Source organism: Paroedura picta, chromosome 2, assembly GCF_049243985.1.
Source record: "Paroedura picta isolate Pp20150507F chromosome 2, Ppicta_v3.0, whole genome shotgun sequence".
NCBI lineage: Eukaryota > Metazoa > Chordata > Lepidosauria > Squamata > Gekkonidae > Paroedura > Paroedura picta.
In genome coordinates, this window is record NC_135370.1 from 127,253,202 (window position 1) to 127,273,203 (window position 20,002).

Below are 20,002 nucleotides of genomic sequence, written 5' to 3' on the forward strand. Positions count from 1 at the left end.
TTTGTACCCACTTATCACTACCTGAAGAAGTCTCTTACAATCGCCTACCCTTCCCCTGTGAGGCAGGTGAGCCTGTGAGAGCTCTGAGAGAACTGCGAGTGGCCCAAGGTCAACCAGTTGGCTGCACATGGAAGAGTGGGGAATCTAATAGGTGCCTGCTGTCAGCACTGTCCACAGCTGGCTTCTGCAGGCACAACCAGTTTTTACTAGAGATTGATCCTGGGGAGGTAAGGTAGGGCAGAAGGCAGTGAAAAAGCATCCCTCATGGCCCCTCTGCTCTAAATACTGGTATCTTTCCCCCTTCATTATCTCTTCTGAAGATGTTAAGAGAACTTTTTCCTAATAGCATTTTTGGGACATTGATCGCATTTGCTGGTACATTATTCACCACTCCATTGCTAATTTTCTTCAGCTGCTTTGGGGTTATAATGTCCTACTTAATAGGGGTTTTGTTCTTCCAACTCATCTCAAAGTGCTCCCCCCTCCATTTTTTGGAATAATGGATTATAGTTGTTGCATTGAGCTTTAAGGAGTTTGGATTATTCTGTATGCTTTTCTTTTTTGCTTTGGATCTGTCCTAAGAATATGAAGAGGGGACAGGAACAGAGGAATTACTACCCCTTCCTGCAAGTAGTGAGGAAGATAAAAAGACATTTTATGAGGATTTTCTTTTTAAATTATCACCTGCGTTCTTCTTGTAATTGATACATTGGATGCTCTCCAAACTGTTAACCTGTGAAAGCATCAGATCAAATTCTTTCCCAGTTATCAGCCTCCAATAATCCATTAGACAAAGGAAATATGAACTCTTCTCACTCCCTCCCTCCCTCCCCTCTATTTTATCTTCATCACCTCCATGAATTAATTCAAATGGGTAGCCGCATTGGTCTGAAGTAGCACAATAAAATCAGAGTCCAGTAGCATCTTTAAGACCAACAAAGATTTGAAGAGTGCTTGCCCTCGAAAGCTCACGCCCTGAACAAATCTTTGTTGGTCTTAAAGGTGCTACTGGACTCTGATTTTATTGCGCTACTTCAGACCAACACAGCTACTCATTTGAATCTTTCTCTGGGATTGTAGGACATTTACTTGTTACACAGGTACACCCCTCTACTGCCCGATCTTATTTTTTTCCTGGGCATCTTTGATACTTCTGCCTAAAGTCCCTACTTGCAACCTGTGGCTCATCAAAAAAAGAGTCTGCTGTAAGTTATGGTGATTTTGATATCCTGGGTCTTACAGATTGGCAGGAAAAAATGAGAGGTTAGGCGTATTTCTTTCTTTAGCTATGTGTAGTGGGGGGGGGGGTTGGGAGGGGGAGGCAGGCATGTGGCTCAAATGCCAAAAGTTAAGGTGATTTTGGTATCCTAAAACTTGAAATTGAAGATATGGAAGTAACCTTTTAAATTTTTTTGTCTCTCTGTGTCTGTACACGAGGTGCGTATGGGTGGAGGTAGAGTTAATTCATCAAATATAGAAAGTGAGAAGATTCTGCTGTTCTGGACCCTACCTCAACTGGACAAATGCTCCCATATTTTCAGGTCAAGATATCTGAGAAGCCACTATTTATATCCTGAGATGCATTTGGAAATTCATATTGAGCATTCAGCATGTGAGTAGTGTGGTTGTTAGAGGGTTGGTCTAAGACCTGGGAGACCAGAGTTCAAATGTCCAGCCATGAAGCACGCCATTTGACCTTGGGCGGGTCACAGACTCATCCTAAGTTGTGAAGACAAAACAGAGGGGAAGGAAGTATGCACAAATTGAATACTTACTCAAATTGTCTCAGTGAAGGAGTACATGACATCTTTCCTCTCACAGAGTCTTCTTTTTCTGACCAAGATTCAGACTATTATAAATGAAAACTTTTTTTAAAACCATGTGATCAATTATTGATGCATTATGGGTTTTGGAAATATAAATAATTTCATATTTAAATAATTTAATATTGATTACTAAGTTTCCCCCACCCCCAGGAAATTGAGAAGTTTGTGCCCTTGAGCAGATCAGAGGGCTTTTTGATTCAGCTTATTCCTAGGTGGTTAAACCTACAAACTTGTACCTAGGCAATCCAGTGCTCATTGGAGGGCACACTCAGCTTCCAGCTTCTGGATAGATCCCTGCTCTGGAGGAAACTTCAGTCACCTCTAGGACCCGGCTGCTAAGATAGGACAAGGACATGAAAAAATCTCTGCTTTTCACTGGAGGACGTCATGAAGTGGGGAAGTAAATTTGGGGACCATTAGACAAGATTTTTTGATCATGTGTTCAGTCTCAAATTGCCAAAGAACAAATAGGCTCTCTTTTAAGCGGGAATAAATCTAGTTTATGAATCTTTAAATACATCAGCAATCTCAGTGTAATAGTTATTAGACCAATATGTTACAAGTCATCTTCCAGCCACAGCTTGTTCAATAGTAGATTGAGCTATGAGGATATGATACAGCTTAATTTATTCGGTGTAGCTGAAGATCCTGCCATTGATTCTTGTGACAAACTCATTAAGTTTAATTAAGTTTTTGGAACCCACAATACAGCATCAATTTCCTCCTTATCTACTACTACTTATGTTTCCTCCCTAACTTCTACTTCTTTAATTGTATGGTACACCACTAAAACTCTATCTGACCATTTCCACATGAGGAATCTGCCCCTGGACAGCCTCTGATTGCTGGCGGGTATTAGAGATCCTTCCACATGACATTGCCTGCATCCTGAGGCTGTCCAGGGGCTGACTCGAGTTTGGGCCAGATTTGTCTTGGGATGAGGGAAATCACCCAAACTGGACTTGCCACTTGTCTTGCTTTTCATCAGGGAGCAACCAGAGTCAAGCCCATACGGAGGGGGAAAGGTGAAATAGTCTCTATAGCGTCATCCTATCCTTGCCCTCCTCTCTCCAATTCCTGCTCTGATAATTTTTGTGTTTGTGTTTTCTGGTGGTGGGGAACAAATGGAGAAAGGGAAGGGGCATAATGAAGCAGCCCTCTCTCGATCAGCCAGGCGTCACTCTGCTTTGTTTTCAAGCCCACTGTTTATACCTAATCACAGGGTCCAGTTACCATTTCCAGCTTCTCACAAATCTACCCAAATAGAGTTTGAAACACATTCAGAGTCAGAAACACTTTGAATCCCCCCAAAAAGGGGGGGGTGCTGTATTGTTCTGGTGTTTCTCCATAGCAATGCGGAAGAGTTAATCTTTTAAATTAAATATGCTTTTGTGTTGTGGCATTACTGCATAGCAACACAGAAGTGCCTTTTAAAAAAGAATAATTTAGGGGCCTCATAGGGAAAGAAAGTTTCACTCCAGGAGATAGCTGCTGTGCTGTGATTGGTGGCTTGCTGTGATTGACAAGCCAAGGAGTGGGGAGGAGGAAGAAGTTGGGCTTGTTTTCCCTTATAGCCTTGTCCAGAGGCAAAAAACCACAATGAGGCATAGGGAAAACATGGGAGGGGTCTCCCGTGAGGAAGCATGCAAACATGCAGCTTATAATTGTGCATGTGCAAGCTGGAGGCAGCATGAGGTTTGTGCCTCCATGCTGAAACTGTTGAATGGTCTTAAGCTTCATGCAATTATTTTATTAGGTGTATTGCTACTGCTTTTGATAAACAAGGCACAAAAAATCATGGAAGCATAAGACTAAGCACTGATTCCAGGGAAAGACAAGTCCTGGTGGGAAACTTTAGTCTTCTATCAGATTTTTAGTTATCTGTTTTTTTTCCTGTTTGGATTCTGAAAAGCAGCTGAAGAGGATTTTATATATCTGGATGAAACTGACATGAACTGAAAACCCTTCACTAATTTATTGGTACAGATGTGCTGTATTAAAAGAGGTCACAGCAGATTCTATGCTGATATGAGCCAAGTTTCCTTCTTGCTTCACATTTCATTAGTGTTGGAACAGTTGTAAGTGTTGCCCTTCCCTGCAGGTTTCCAGAGGGCTGCCCAGATTTTATTATTTGTTTTAAGCACCATGTGTAGGTTTATCTATTTACACATGCATTCCCCCCCCCCCGCCGCCCTTTTAAGGGAAGCATTTGAAAACATAGCTGCCAAAATGCCTTAAAACAGGGAAAGGAATTTTGCCTTCTAACCTAAAGGAAAAGCGGGCTAAAAATCTAACCAGATAACAGTTCGCTTGTGCTTCGCTAACTGTGCAAAGACAGATGGCAGTTTTGGGTATAAAGAAGTTCAGCTGTCTACTCAGAATCCTGCTTCATTCCATTCAAGGGGGCTCATTCCCAGGAACGTGTTCTCAGGGTTGCATTGTAGATAACTGTAGTTCAGTTCATTTTGGTTGATCGAAAAGAATTTTGGCATCCTGTTCTGCAGAGCTGAAATGTGGATCCCTGAAATGTGGATCCCTTTGCACTGAGCATTTCATTTCATGTGGTCCAAGACACCTCACACAATCAAGTTGTGTCTATGACGTTGAGAATCTGAACGTGGAGCTAGGAGGTTACTCTGGCTTTTGCAGTCTGAAATAGTTTCATCGGAATCTAAGCTGTGTCCTGGACAGAAGCAGAATAGCTGGGAGATGACACCCTAGGAGGTGAGACGTGTCTAGCTGTCCAAGTTGGAATAGGGCCAGCTTTGTCCAGATTGGTCCTGCCCTTGCAGCTCCCACCCTCCGTCCCTGGACGCCTCTTTGCTCTCAGACGCCTCAGTGCCTAGAGCCAGCAGCAGGTATGGGGAGAGGCCCTGGACAAAGGGTTGTGGTGGAGGGCTAGCTAACGAGGGCCTCTTGGCCTGCTAGGCTGGGCCTGCTGATGCTAGGCTGGGCCTGCTGATGCTAGGCTGGGCCTGCTGCCCAGCCCTCACCCGCCCACTTGATTTGGCTGCAAGCTGCCGCCCAAGGCCACCTTAAGTTGTCTACCCAGGGGCCAGGGGAGGGGACCCTTTCAAGGCCCGTTCTTAGGAATGGACTTTGAAGCTAGTACACTCAATAAAGTAATATTGAGGATTCAGAGATTACCTGCAGAATCTTGTATCTTGAGGCAGAAAAGCTGTTAGGAGTCCTATTTCAGCTTTCCCAAAACTGTTTTTTTCTTTTAAGATATTATTGATTTTCTGTAGGAATTGGAAACTGTTTTGAACAACTGATGTCCTAAGATGTATTTCTCAGCTAAAACTGCATATTTGTGGGATGGCAGAGTATTTTGCACTTTGCTGTAGAGCAGTGGTCCCCAATCCCCAGTCTGGAGACTGGTACTGGTCCATGGATCAGTCGGTATTGGGCCGCGGCTCCTCCTCGTCCTCCTCCCCGGCTGCTGCCTCGGGGGCTACCCTGCCACTCTGCTGCCGGCTCACCTTTGGTGCTCTCCAGTGGCCGCCATGGCTGGGGCTTCCCCTCGGCGTAGCATTGTGCAGCTGCTGCTGGCAGCGCCCCCCCACCGGCGGCGGGAAGGGGCACCGGCGGGAAAGCAAGCGGAGCAGGGGCTCAGGCAGTGGCAGGGTGTGATCTTGCTGAGACTGAGAGGGGAAAAGATCTTGGGGACATAGTGGATAGCTCAATAAAAGCATCAACCTAGTGTGCTGCAGCAGTGAAAAAGGGAAAACTCTATGTTGGGGAATATTAGGAAAGGGATTGAGACTAAAACAGCCAGTATTTTAATGCCATTCTATATATCTGTGGTGCAGGCTTCACTTGGAATACTGTGACTTTTTATGCTCTTCAGTGTTGCTGCTGTTTCCTGGCAAGCCAAATCCTCTGCTGATGCTCCTACTTTGCTGTACCCCTTCTGCAAAGGGACATTTATTTCTGGGAATTCAGATCTGACCTTCCCCATGTGTTCTGCACTTCCTTTAAAAGGGGCTGTGTGGCTCTGTCATCATTTACGCGTTCCATCCTGGCCCCTGCCTGGTGGAGTGAGGCCCTGGAACACATCCAGGCCCTGCCAAAACTAATGCAGTTCTGCAGGGCTTGCAAGACGGAGCTCTTCAGCCACGGTAACATCTACTGGACCCCTCCCACTCAGTTATCATTCATCAATAGTTATGAAGCATGCTCAATGTGCCCTCATGGACTTGATCAGTGACAGAACCCCTCTTTTTTGCATACGTAGTAATTTATAACATAACACTGTGAAAAAGAAAGAAAAAAAACACATTGGGAGCTAGAGGGAAGAGAAGCGAGGGAGGAAGAATGAAGAAACAGTACAAGTGTGTGGCATCAAAACTTATCCACCCCCCGCAAAAGAAAAAAATGGGGGGGGGGGAGAAAGGAAAGGAACTTCATGGACAGGCAATTGCACAGAGAAGGCTACATGAAACCTTGCTGTTTTGTGCCCATGCTATAATGTTGTTATATCGTAATGGGGAAGAAATCATGTTGTAATGGCTACATTTCATTGATTAGAACATTCAACAATTTCTTTTATTACTAGTTGAAAACTTCTTAGTCTTCTTGAAGTGTAAAAATAATGATTTGATGATTTGTTGTTTTAGAGATTAAAATGATAGTTGCTGTAGTTATTTTAAAGATATGGATAAGCGATGATTTAGGGTATGGATGGCTGTAAACTCAAATTTTACTGTAATGAGACAGATTTGTCAGTTCTTTTTGTTTTCATTTTTTCTTCTTCCACTTACAGTTTTCTTTAATTTCTTTCTTTTTATCTGTAGTGAAAGTATTAATAAAATTGTTTTTAAAATACAAGGATTGTTCAGGGGACAACCTGAGGGATGGTGGGAATATGGTATTCAGGGTAAACATATGACACTGATGGCACTCATTCGAGTTTTGAGATTCCACACTGGAAAATGGTGAGTTAAGATCCAGAGGGGAGAAAACCACTGTAAAGGAGGATTTGGAAACTGCGTGGGTGTGAAATTTGTTCTGATGGGGAGGCAAAATATTGTGCGAAAAGTTTTGCATTGTTCAATTCTTTAAGAATGTCAAAGTGAGAGTTTGCTCTTTTGTAGAAATAGTATGTGTGTAGTTCTGGTCACTGTATTTCATAAAAGACACTGCAGAGCTGGACAAAGTACAGAAGTAGGTGACCAACATGATTAAGGAGTTGTAGCACATTTCCTGTAAGTAAAGGCCAAAGAATCTGGGACTTTTCAAGTCAGAGAAGATATGAGTGGGGGAAGATATGATAGATGTGTATAAACATTTGCAAAGGATGTAGAGAGAGTGTACAGAAAGAACTTTTTCTTCTCTCAAAATAATGGAACCTGAGGTAATCCAATTAAATTGATGAACAGTATATTCCGGACAAACCAAAGGAAATGCTTTTTCATTTAATAAGTGATTAAAATGTAGAATTTGTTGGCATAGGATGTAATGATGGTTACAGGCATAGACAGCTTTAAAAGTGGCTTAGAAAGACTTATGGAGGACAGATCTGTCAATGGTTACTAGCTGTGGTGATTAAAGGGATCTTCCACATTCAGTAGCTGTAAACCTGAGGATACCAGTGCCAGGAAGTAACAGTAGGGGAAAGGTTTGGCCACTGAGCCCTGTTGTTGGTCCTCCAGAATAACAGACTGGCCACTGTGGGAAACAGGATGCTGGACCAGATGAACTACTGGTCTGATAGCAGAGCTCTTCTTACGTGCTTAATGTTGAATGGAAGTCTTGTGGGCTGGCACAGAGACAAGGAAAAGACTCTATATACACAAAAGGATGAGAAAGACACCATTTTGAACAGTTATATATTGAAAGGACACTGTTATGAAAACTCAATATAAGTATGCTGAATATGTTCAATGGATTTAAAAGCAGTAGAAAGAAACATCAAAGAATACAAAAAGAACAGAGACACTGTGAAATGACCAGGCAGAGGTCATGAGAAATCTGGATACAGGCTGCTTCCGTTCTGTGAAAATGTCAGGAGCCGTTCTGCAAGAAATCCAGGATGAAATAAAGGAGAAAAAAAATCATTGATTTTAGACCATGTTGAGCAATTCTATAAAAAGAAGACCAATAAACTCGATTTAAACAAAAAGGTCAAAAGTTCTTTCACAAGGTTATCTCTTTTTCATGCTGATACTTCTTGTAGCTGCCGTTTGTCTCCACTTCAGATGGAAAGAGCCACAGCCGCTGATCATTCTTCATTCATTCTCTTGAATTATTATTCCATACACTAAAGCAGTGGTCCCCAACTGGGGACCGGTCAACGCTTGACAATTTGACTGAGGTCCGGGGGGGGGTAGTCTTTAGCCGAGGGATGTCGCTACCACCGCCTGAGCCCCTGCTCCACTTGCTTTCCCAGCAGCGCCCCAGACTTCCCGCCATCGCTGGGGGCGCTGTCAGCAGCAGCTGCGCAGTGCCATGACGAGGGGGAGCTGCAGCCATGGCAGCTGCTGGAGAGCACCAAAGGTGAGCTGGCGGCAGAGCAGCCCCCGGGGCAGCAGCTGGGGAGGAGGACGAGGAGGAGCCGCAGACCGGTACCGACTGATCCACGGACCAGTTCCATTCCCTGGACCGGAGGTTGGGGACCACTGCACTAAAGAATCTCAGTATATCGGAATAAAGTTCCCTGTTTCACTCAGTTTCTCATTACGGGTGTATAATATGCAGGTTCAAAAGACAGTGCGTTATTATCCAGCTTGTGGGGAAAATAGGGCTTATAAGCACTTGTTTCTGCTCACAGAGAAGTTCAAAAGTTATGCAGCTGTCTCAAGTAGTCTGCCAAGTGAGGCTTAATTTTCCCCACTCTGCTTTTCTCTCTCAGCTGGCCAATTTTCTTCTAGGATTCCTGCCTGAGGATTAATGCTGAGACACTCTGTGTCGCTTACCATTTCCGTTCCCTTCACACTTATGACAAAGAGGGACTTAATATGCTTAGTAACCCCCTTTGGGGGAGCAGAGTTAACTGCTGCCTCCTCCAGCTTCTGTTCTTGATACCCGGGGACTGAAGAGGGGCTTTGACACGGGTCACAGAGATCAGAGCAGCTGCACTAAAATGTGAAGAAGGTTAATAAGAGAATAAAAACCACACTCTGTGTAAAAGATAAACAGGAATGTGAATAAACTGTAATCCTCTGAAATTTAAAGTCTCACCCTAATTCAAGGGTCTTCAGTGTGGTGCCTTTGGGTGCTATGGCACCTGCCAACACCTCTTTTGGTGCCAAGTGTTCTTAGGAAGTGGGCAGGGTCAGCCCAGCAGAGCTTGTGATTGATTATTGGAGACTTGATTGGCTGTATAGATTTTTTAAATGTTACTTTGATAGCAGCTGCCACCAAAGCACAATTACTGAAGTTAAGCTGGTGCTCCACCTCCTGTGTCAGCCATTTTGTTGCTATACCCATCATGCCATGTCAGAATTCCAAATGTACTCTCAGACTCAAAAAACCCTACTCTGAATCTGTACATATCCATATAGATTGTAATTCAAGATAGACCATCATCTGTTACTTTGGTTTCAGTAACTAGTGAGATAGCATTAAAAGTATTTTCTCAATGTACTCAGGGATTTTATTACCTACCTTGGGTCTCCCATTTGTGCAAGCCCTCTTTCTCTTCTTATCTCCAGAAAAGTCTTCTGCATACTTTTGCACTCTGCAGCTCTGCAGCCTACTTGTGACTATGGCTTCAGGTGGGATACTAGCTGCCTGTTGTGTTTCTCAAAGCTAGGGTCATTATGATTGGCCATTTCCCTGAGCCTAAGGAGAGGGCGGTATATAAATAAAATAAAATAAATAAATAACTGATGCTACTCACATACTGTAAGCAGAGATGCATTAAATGTATCTGGGATGGATACCTCTGTAACTAGAAAGGCAGTTGCAGCTTCTCCAGATATGGAAAGAAAAAGGGAGGGGGGTTGGTTGCCAGCTGCCTGTAGGGGGAAAAAGTTCTGTTCCTTTAAAGATTTTTTTAAATTGGTAAGTGTTGTTATTTAGCTCTACTCCATGGAAAACTTTAGTTTCCCATTTCTATACCTTAAGCCTCCATTATTTTTCTGTAGGAAAGCAATAGAGGAACCACTGGATTGGCCAAAGCAAGTAGAAGCTGGTAAGTTCAGACCTTGGAGACCTTCTAAATACGGAAGAAAAGGATTGGGGGGGGGGGGGAATATTGTTGAACTGGTAGGAGGTGTGTTTGAAGGCAATTATGCAGGAAATTCAGCAGTCTAAATTAGATATTGCTGGACTGAGAAATTTTTAGTGGAAAGTGCTAATATATGCATAGATCTTTCTGTGGCTAATGTGCAAAATCCTTTTTTAGCTATTGAGTACAGACCCTGATTAATTGCTCAGAGACATTGATAAACAGTTCAATGACCAGACAGAGCTCAATATCTCTTTGGAGCTTTTAGGTGTGTTGAAATTACAGTGCATCCTATACCTTCTGCCAGCTCTTAATCTATTAAGCTACTAATGGCCAGAAACCTTGTTCCTTGGCCCTTTGTTGAATAGCGGGCAAAAGGTGGCTCCATGTCTTCAAGATGGAGGGAGGAGAATGGTCTAATTGCCAACATAGGGCACCGATTTTACAGGATAGAGACATGGAGGAAAGTAGGCAAATTTAAGAAATTGAGCAAATATGTTGGGCTAAGTATGAAATTACATTTTGAATTATTGATTTCTACTCCAATACATAAGGGCTCTATCACTAAGATAAAATTATTAATAAATGGGGATAGTTGCTCCATATATTTAAAATGGGAAAAGACTTACAGGTTAATATTCGTATGAAAGTATGGGGTTGGATCCCAGAAAATGTCAGCCCTAGATTGATTTCACCTGGTCTTAAAAATAATTTTTTTGCAAAATACTTTTCTGTGAGATCTGATATCCCACAGACTATAACTCATATATAATTAGTGGCTAAATTAGAGGATAAATGTTGGAGCATTGGTCCATGATTTGATGATATATTTCATGTCTAAGATACAGATCTTTGAAAGAACTGTGGTTCAATTTGTTAGTAAAATGCTAAGGATCAACATAGGCCTTGATCGGACCACTAGGATAGTTAAAAGGCTACTTGTATCACTAATATATAGAGCTATTTTTAAATTTGCTAATTACTGCCAAGATTGTTATAATAGCAAATTGGAAAAAGTTAGATCAGCTTGATATGGAGAAATGCTCCTCACCATAAAATTCACTCCATTAGTTCAGTAATTATGACTGCATTCTGCCTATGAGTGTTAGTTTCAGATGGTAGCCATATTGGAGTTGGAAGGGAATTCCAGGTCATCTAGTCCAATGTCCTGCAGAATGCATTCACAGCTACCTGCTCACCTACAGTGACCATACTTCCATGGCCAGATGATCACCCCCCCAAAGATAGAACAGCTAGATTCATGTCCAGATTTTGAAGATATGAGTTTTCAAGAGTTAAAGCTCATTTTGTATCTGACAAAGAGAACGTTGGCTCTCAAAAGCTCATACCCTGAAGATCCTGCTTGTCTCTCTAAGGCGCTACTCTTGTCATATTGTGAAGGGTCATCGCGTTCCATTTCTCTTTTCATTAAGATCGTCATATGTTTGTCCACTAATTTCTATGTGGGGGAAATGGCAGAATTTTTTTGAGCAGAATTTTTTTCACCAAATGGTATCAAAATATTGGGGAACTTAGTCCAGCCTCACTTCTAAATACTGTTTTTACATTCTCTTGAATAAGATGCCCCCAAGCCATTCTCTCTGCATAATAATACTGCTGGTTTTATGAATCAATTTTTTTAAAAAACACAAATCGTAAATGCAAGTGAAGTAGTCCTTCCAAAGCGACTGTCTAGTGAGGCACTCACCCATAATTGTTGATTCTGAGGGAAGGACTGGACCCTAAACTGTGAAAAAGTGGTTACCCTTCATCACTAATTAACCTGCAAAAAGGTAGAAAACAGGCAATGCTTAGAAAAAAATCCAACAAACCCAGAAAAAAAGTGAAAGACAAGAAACAAATGCCTCAGAAGCACAAAAAAGGAAAGGCAAAAGATCAAAATGAACCAAATATTAAATGACACGAAATCAAAAATAACTTGCTCCCACCCTCAGGGACAGGGGAAGGATGGAGGAAAGGCTGGCTAGTAGTAATAATAAATTATTCAGACCAGTCTGTTGAAAAGTGCCATCCAAGCAAGATCTGTCTGCCTGGAGTCTAGCTTAATCCATGCCAGGTGTCTCTCCCAAGAGACAGGCAGCAGTGAGTGCAAAATAGCCAATGTTAACGGACATATATAGTTTAAAATTTTCTTCCCCTGTAAGAAAAACTGCATGGTTGGTCAAGGCAACTTGCCTGATTGTTCCCAGGGCTAAGATTGGCTGGGAGAAATGCATTTACATATGCTGAATAATGTCCTTTCAATCCATTTTCAACACACTTTGCAAGTGATTTTTGCTGTGTTAAATGGCAAAATCTGCTTGCAAATTAAAGTGCATTGAAAGTGCATTATTCACATGTGTGAGACTCCCTGGGGAATGGATATGGACATTTAACAAATGGGCAGGCAAACTCTGTTAAAATCCTGACTATTAGGCCACAGTGTTAAGAGACCCAGGAGTTGTGCCTTTGACTGCCTTGAATATAACCTACCCAGTCTGATGCTGTTAAGTAAGATGACTTTTGTGGTCCCACTATCCAACTGCACACTCCTGTTGATAACTGCAGCCTCTCATAATCTGTGGGCACCAGAAATGATTCTTGAGCTCAGCCTTGGATCCATTCCAGTTTGGCTTCCAACCTGGCCATGGGGCTTCTGATCTGGAAAAGGTACTGGTCACTTTGATGGATGACCTCTGGAGAGGGCGAAGAACGTCGGTGCTGCTTGTGTCGCTAGACCTCATGGCAGCATTTTACAGTCGATCATGACTTTTCACTCACTGCCTTGTTGATGTCAGAATATGGGGGACAGCCCTTCAATGGCTATTCTCCTTTCTCTGGGGTCATGGACAGAGGGTAGCTTTTGGGGATACACAGTCACGCCAATATCACTTCCACTGTGGGGTGTTGCAAGGTGCAATTTTCTTCCTAACCTTCATGCACCCGTTTACCCAGCTGGTCCTGGGATTTGGGCTTGGGTGTCATCATTATGCAGATGACACCCAGCCTTACCTTCTGATAGACAGCCACCCGGATACAGTCCCAGACATCTTTGCCGGATGTCTGGAAGCAGTGATGAGGTGGGTCAAGCACAGTTGCTTGAAACTCAACCGTTCAAAGATGGCAGTCCTGTGACTGGGTATGAAAGGTCCAAGTGAGGAAGCATGCCTGCCCTATCTGGATGGGTTTTAACCTCCTTATCTATGGAGGTGAAGGTCTTGAGAGTAGCACAGGTGGCATTTTTTCACCTCCCCCAAGCCAAGCTACTAGTGCCCTACCTGGCCTCAGAACATGAAACCACAGTCATCCATGAGACAGTCACCTCCAGACTGGACTTCTGTAACTCGCTCTACGCAAGCCTGCCCTTAACCTTGCTCTGAAAACTGCAACTGATCCAGAATGCAGCAGCCAGGGTTCTCACAGGAAACCTTGGAGAGTGCACATACAACCTGTCCTCTGACAGGTGCACTGGCTCCCAGTTTAAGGTATTGGTACTTATCTATAAAGAAGAGCCTCTTGTGGCGCAGAGTGGTAAGGCAGCCGCCTGAAAGCTTTGCTCATGAGGTTGGGAGTTCGATCCCAGCAGCCGGCTCAAGGTTGACTCAGCCTTCCATCCTTCCGAGGTCGGTAAAATGAGTACCCAGCTTGCTGCTGGGGGGTAAACGGTCATGACTGGGGAAGGCACTGGCAAACCACCCCATATTGAGTCTGCCATGAAAACGCTAGAGGGCGTCACCCCAAGGGTCAGACATGACTCGGTGCTTGCACAGGGGATACCTTTACCTTTACCTTACTTATCTATAAAGTGATTCATAGTCTGGGTGCTGCATTCCTGAGAGACTGCCTTTCTATCTACCCCCCCCCCCCCGCTGAAGAGCACTCCGCCCTGCTAAGACCAATAAATTGACCCCGAGGAGGTACGCCTGGTCTCAAGCAGGGCCAGGACTTTTTCTGTCCTAGTCCCTACCTGGTGGAATGAGCTCCAGGACACAGGAGCTGTTCCAGCAGGCTTTTGGTTGGGGCCAATGACATGAGTAGCGTCTACTGGGCCCCCTATTGCAACATGTCCCAGACCACAGTTTGGTTTCAGGAGAATGGGAAAAAATGTGGGATTGTTGATGCCGATGTTCAACACAGTCTCTTGTTATTGTTTTTTAATCTAATTTTAAATTTTAAACCGAATTAAGTATTGTAATTATTGTATTACCAGAAGGAAACTGATGTACACCACCCTGAGCCAGCTAGCTCGGAGGGTAGTATAGCAAGCAAGCAAGCAAGCAAGCAAACAAACAAACAAACAGACAGACAGACAGACAGACAGACAGACAGACAGACAGCATGAGTTCCAGTATGGATTTATCTTTCTTGAAAACTGGTGGCTATAACTGCACATTGTATGACAGATGTAGTGTCATCAGTCCCTTGCCAGTATTCATACTGAAAGACTTTGTCTAACATGTCTGAGAATCAAATTTGCAACCTATAATTTCAGAGGTTGGCCTGCAGTAGAATAGCTGGGTGTGAGCCCAGGAACTCTCCTTTAGAGTCCTCCTTAGAGACTTTGACTCTTGAAAGATTATGCCCCCCCCAAAAAAAAAATCTTGTTGGTCTCTATGGTGTTATTAGTAGGTTTGAGTCTAATCGCCCTCTGTGTAACTGTATCACATTGGTGACCAATAAAACTTTGTGTCCCCCAAATTTCTGAAAGCTGGCTTTGCAAATCTGCTTGCCTCTGGCAACTGAAAAGTTTTACTCTTAAGGTGAGAAATAGCTGAATTCAAAGGAGCTTCTCTCTCACCAAATATTTGTGCATGAATTAATGTTCTGCATATAGTTCCTGGTTGGAAGAAGGTCAAGTGATGCTTCTGCCCAGCACCTAGCAAGCAACTCTCACTCCCTACTCAGGCAAATGGCCCTTGAGCAAGTGATAGAGATGCAGCCCCTGCACAAAGTTTATGAAGGAAAGCTTCTTGCATCTCATCCAATGTTATTACTCCCATGGACAACTCTAGAGTAAATTCAGTTTCAAGACTAAGCTACAGACTAAAGAAAACTGGGTGTTATCGTCCATATCAAGGGTGTCCCAGGGGGAATGGAGCGCACTTGCCCCTTAAATTTGAATTTTGATATATTTTAAATTTACACACACACTCCACCTATGCAGAAAGATGCTCTGATAGAGGCATCTTTGAGACCACTCTTGGTGAGAGAATAGTACTCTTCAACTTTGAGACCCGGACTCTGCATTTTTTTTTTGAGAGCTGAGAGGACCAGCAGGCAGATTAGTCTTCAGATTATGCTGTTGTTTCTGCAAAGTTTCACAAGATGTAGAGCCCTATATATACAAGTGTGGGCTATATACTTGTATAAACATAACCAACTACATTTTAGTTCCAGTATCTCTTGCTCACTAAAGCCTTCCAGGACCTGAGATTAGTTTTGAAATGTGTAATTTTATACAGTACAGTAAATAACCTATGGACACTGTTAGTCTTATTGCTTCTCTTCAGCACTGCAATTTGGCATCTGGTGGGTAGGTTGTATTACTAGTTACTCAGGTTTATTAAGTATCATTAAAAGACTTTGCCCCCCCCCAATTAATTTCTGTGGATGCCCATGGTCCACATGGTCACTCTCTCACACATGTAGCCACCCCAAACTACATGGGACAGTTCCCTTTTCCGGTCTCCTCCTATGCATGTCAAGAAGTGCTTTGGAGACCTAAACCTTGGGTTCAAAAAGTCTGCTGACCCCTGCTTAGCCAATAGGGAAGTATTAAGATTACATGTTTTCACTCCTGACTTTGAAATCAAGCCTGTCTGGAGGGAAGTCTGTTCCCAGTCTGGGAGTCACCTCAGATCTGGTCAGTCATCAGAACTGTCATGCCCCTTCTGCCCCCATCCATAACAGGGAAGACCAGAGCAGTGACATGTCAAAATGCAACTAGAAAAAGCTAATGGCCGACCAGTCTAATAATAAAATGCATTAATTATATAGGAATTTGTTGCCTTGCAAATACATTTTTTAAAACTATAATTGCCCTCTGATAAGGATGGCAGCAGTTATTTTGTCTGGTGCCATGTATTGGGTGAAATACTGAATAAATTATCACAGTGAGGAATATGTTTTCAACTTGAATTCTATTCTTAGACTTATGAACAAAATGGCATTTTCACCTATAGTATTATCTAGTTGAAACACGTCAAATAAATGGCAGACAGTCTGACCTGTAGTGTGCTTTTTAAAAACCAGCAGGTCAATGGGATGCTTCCTCTTTGGCTTCTGGGAAAATAATTGTGACTGACATATCTAATAAATGCTGGAACAGAATCTCCGAAGGTAGTCTATTTAGTGCACAGCAGCCCATGGTTCTCAAAAAGCTCCTGTCATTCTGTTCTCATTGCCTGTAGGAAATAGGCATTTGTTTGGTCCTACCATCCCAATACGAGCTGGAACTGACTGCTGGCATTTGCAAAGATTGATGGGAAAATGTGTGTGAGTTCCACCAGTCTTGTGAGGAAGACACACCTTTCTTTGACTGCTCCTTCAAACAGAGTAGTCCTCAGAAAGAAGGACTTGGGTGGTTCATGAGGACCTGGGTGGTTCATGAGGACCTGTTCATGAGGACCTGTTGTGAGGGTTCCTAAATAACCTACAGTAAAATAAGACATGGGACACTGGATTATGATATCCATGTCTTTAAGCATTCACACTGGACCACAACATACAGTAATGCTCAGAGCATGGAAAATAAATAAAATGAGCTGGAACTCCTAGTACAAGAAGCCTTGTGAGATGACTTCCATGATTGGATGTAGCCACTGTTTTGTTTTGTTTTTAATCCCAGCATCAACCGAAAGAGGCAGAGTAGCATTAGTATACATCTCTGCAGAAATTCAAGAGGGCTAATGTGGTAGCCCTGCAGAGAGCACTTAGATTAAAATAAATGGAGACAGTAGTAATGTGGTTTTACTATAAGGAAAGAATATGGATGATGTTTTTTTCCTGAAACAAATGACATATTTCAGGGAAATAAAAATTATTATCTCTATACCATAAAGGCTGATTCCTACTTCTGACGGCATTCTGAGAATTCAGAAGGATACAGAATGAGCCCCGCCTGCCAGGAGCCTTCCGAATGTTTGATAAGTTCCCCTCCGCTGTGGAGTGCAGGGAGAAAGCTCTCTGCGCCCTGTGGCAACAGCTCCGGGGCCAGGTGGCATGGCAGTGCTGCTGGGGAGGGATGCTGCCTAGGTCCCAGAGTTCCCCGCCACCACAGAGTGCTGAGCGCTGGGGCCAGGGGGCCGGGCTTCACTTCTGTCTAGTCAGCAATAATAGGAAACCTCAATTTCAGAGACTGTATTTCACTAAGAATAGAAGGTCCAACAAAACCTGGTGTTAAAGAACTTTAACATATTGTATCAATACTTTGTGCTTTGTTTCTGACTGTTGGAATCATAGAACTATTACATTGCTTATTATAAGCTGTTGATTGCCTTGATTTACCCTGTGTAATCCACCTTGTATCTCAGTGAGAGTTGGACTATGAAGTAAGCAAGCAAATAAATCTCTGTAAGTACAGCAGACCATTCCAAATGCTCAGGGACAGATGCTGTGCTAGGGCAGTTCTTCCGCACATACTGTCTTTTGAGGGGTGTGATGACATGTGGCTGTGGTTTATAACAACAATGCTTTGGATGCTATGACCTAAGCCTGATATTTCCAAATTTGCCCTGCCTTATCCTCTTTTGCTTAATTCAGTGGCACGCCCTTTATGATTGTCTCTCTCCAGGTACCTTTGGATCTATTTACTGCCTGCCTAGTGGCCAGCTGTGTACTCATCGCAGCCCTTTGCTTCTGTAATCCCATTGTGGCACCAAACAACACTTTGTAGCTGCTGTACAGCTGCTCGCCAGCTTTCAAAATGTGTTAGGTCTTCTCAAAGCCCTATCCTGTTGCCTAAATGCCTTTCCCACAAAGCAAAGAAATGTCTGTGCAATTGGCTTGACTTCAAATCTAACTTGAGGAAGTATTTGCAAGAAATGTCTCCCACTGCTATGACCTGCATTTATCAAACAGAAAAACCTTCTCACCTTGAGAAATTCATCTGTCCCAGTCCAAATGCATGCCTGGCTGACAGTTTGCTTACTCTCTACAAAGAGTGTTTAGGAGTGCAGCCTTAAAGCCACTGCTGAGATTTGCAAGCATGATCCTTTTCACAGTAGAAGTTGAGATTTCAGGAATTTGATTCATGAAATGGCTTCTATTTTAGAGGACAAATTCTGAAACTGCCTTGCTGTGAACCTAATGTTATTTTTTTAAAAAATGGTAGACATCTAGCATCAGTTTCTGTGTAGTTTGGTGTAGGGGTTTGGTGTATTGGTTAGGAGTGCGGACTTCTAATCTGGCATGCCGGGTTCGATTCTGTACTCCCCCACATGCAACCAGCTGGGTGACCTTGGGCTCGCCGCAGCACTGATAAAACTGTTCTGACCGGGCAGTGATATCAGGGCTCTCTCAGCCTCACCCACCTCACAGGGTGTCTGTTGTGGGGAGAGGAATGGGAAGGCGACTGTAAACTGCTTTGAGCCTCCTTCAAGTAGAGAAAAGCGGCATATAAGAACCAACTCTTCTTTTTCCTCTTCTTCTGTGTTATAACATTTCTCTTCTTTATTTTAGTTTGTAATCAGCTTGAACAATCCCCCCTCCCCCAGCATTATAACCGTCATTCTCACAAAGACTCAAGGCACAAACTCTCTTCCTAGGAAATATGGCGCACTCCAGTGTGCTCCGGCTTGAACAAAAGAGGTCCAGTGTCTTGTTTTTCTTGCTGTAATAGGACAGACTTTGGCACAAACTGTAAGGTTTGATTTGTAAATCTGAAAACGCCTCATTGTTTCAGCTGTGCTGAAGTGGAACATTTTTGGCATGCCCTTCAACATCTGTTAGAGGAAAATAGGTACACTTGTTTTACATTAAACGAACAGACCGTTCATAGTATTGCAGAGAGAAAGCCAAGTGAGAGAACCTCTTCATGGGGCTTGGCAAAGAGCACTATTAAATCATTTTTGGCATATTCACTTTGAAAATATACATTTCTCTTGACAATATGCATTACCGAGTGGAAAACATTTAGATCACACACGTTTGTATACTTTTCTGCCCACACATCTCACTTTCAAAACGTTAATCTTTTCAGCATTGAAAAACCCTTCAGATACCAGCACTGTTGTTTCTTGGGGGGCTGGCTGAATGCTACAGAGCCTTTATGTCCAACTCAGTCCTGTCAGCCTGATGAGCTCTGGGAACTCACTGCTTTCCTAGGAGGGGAAGAATGTGGGAAACAACTTGCCAGCAGCAGCTGCCTAAAATCTATGCTGAGTTTGAGCCTGGGTGAGGCCAAAGATGTATAAGCTGTTGGCCTGTGGGTCACTCTGAATTGATCCAGAGGGTCAAGGCCTACCCGGACTGTGCTTTGTTGTTTCCTCCCCTCCTTGGTTTGTTTACATTGTGTGTTCATTGAAACTGGATGATAAGCCAGCAAGTTCAAACCTAAAGCTGATCGACTGATTAATGTTAGTCTTGGTTAGCATCACTGCAAATGTAGCATCATCAGTTGAGTAATACTGACAAGGCAGGGAGGCGTTTGGGGGTGAACAGTGTAGTGGCTAAATTTGTGGTTGACACAAATGATTCAGGATTGTGAGAGCCAAGGCCAGCTATGAAATACTCCAGAAGGATCTCTCACAGTTGGGTGTGTGGGCAACAGTGTGGTGAATGAAGTTCATTGTAGGTAGGCTTTCTCAACCAGCGTTTTGTGAAACCCTGGGGTTTCTTAACAGCCCTCGAAGGGTTTCCCAAAAGGATTCCTTTATATATTCCTTTATATATATTTTTCAAATTGTTAAACATTTAGCACATGATATGACCATATATGGACATGATGACCCCCCCCCCCCCATGGCCAATGATGGGCTCCCATGGAGGGGGTGGGAACAGTCCT

General features: G+C 43.2%; 1 protein-coding gene across 9 annotated transcripts in view; it reads left to right on the top strand.

Annotated features, from left to right (window-relative positions):
- Window positions 1-20,002, top strand: part of GALNT16 (polypeptide N-acetylgalactosaminyltransferase 16) — a 203,869-nt gene that overhangs the window by 30,075 nt on the left and 153,792 nt on the right. The window lies entirely within an intron of this gene.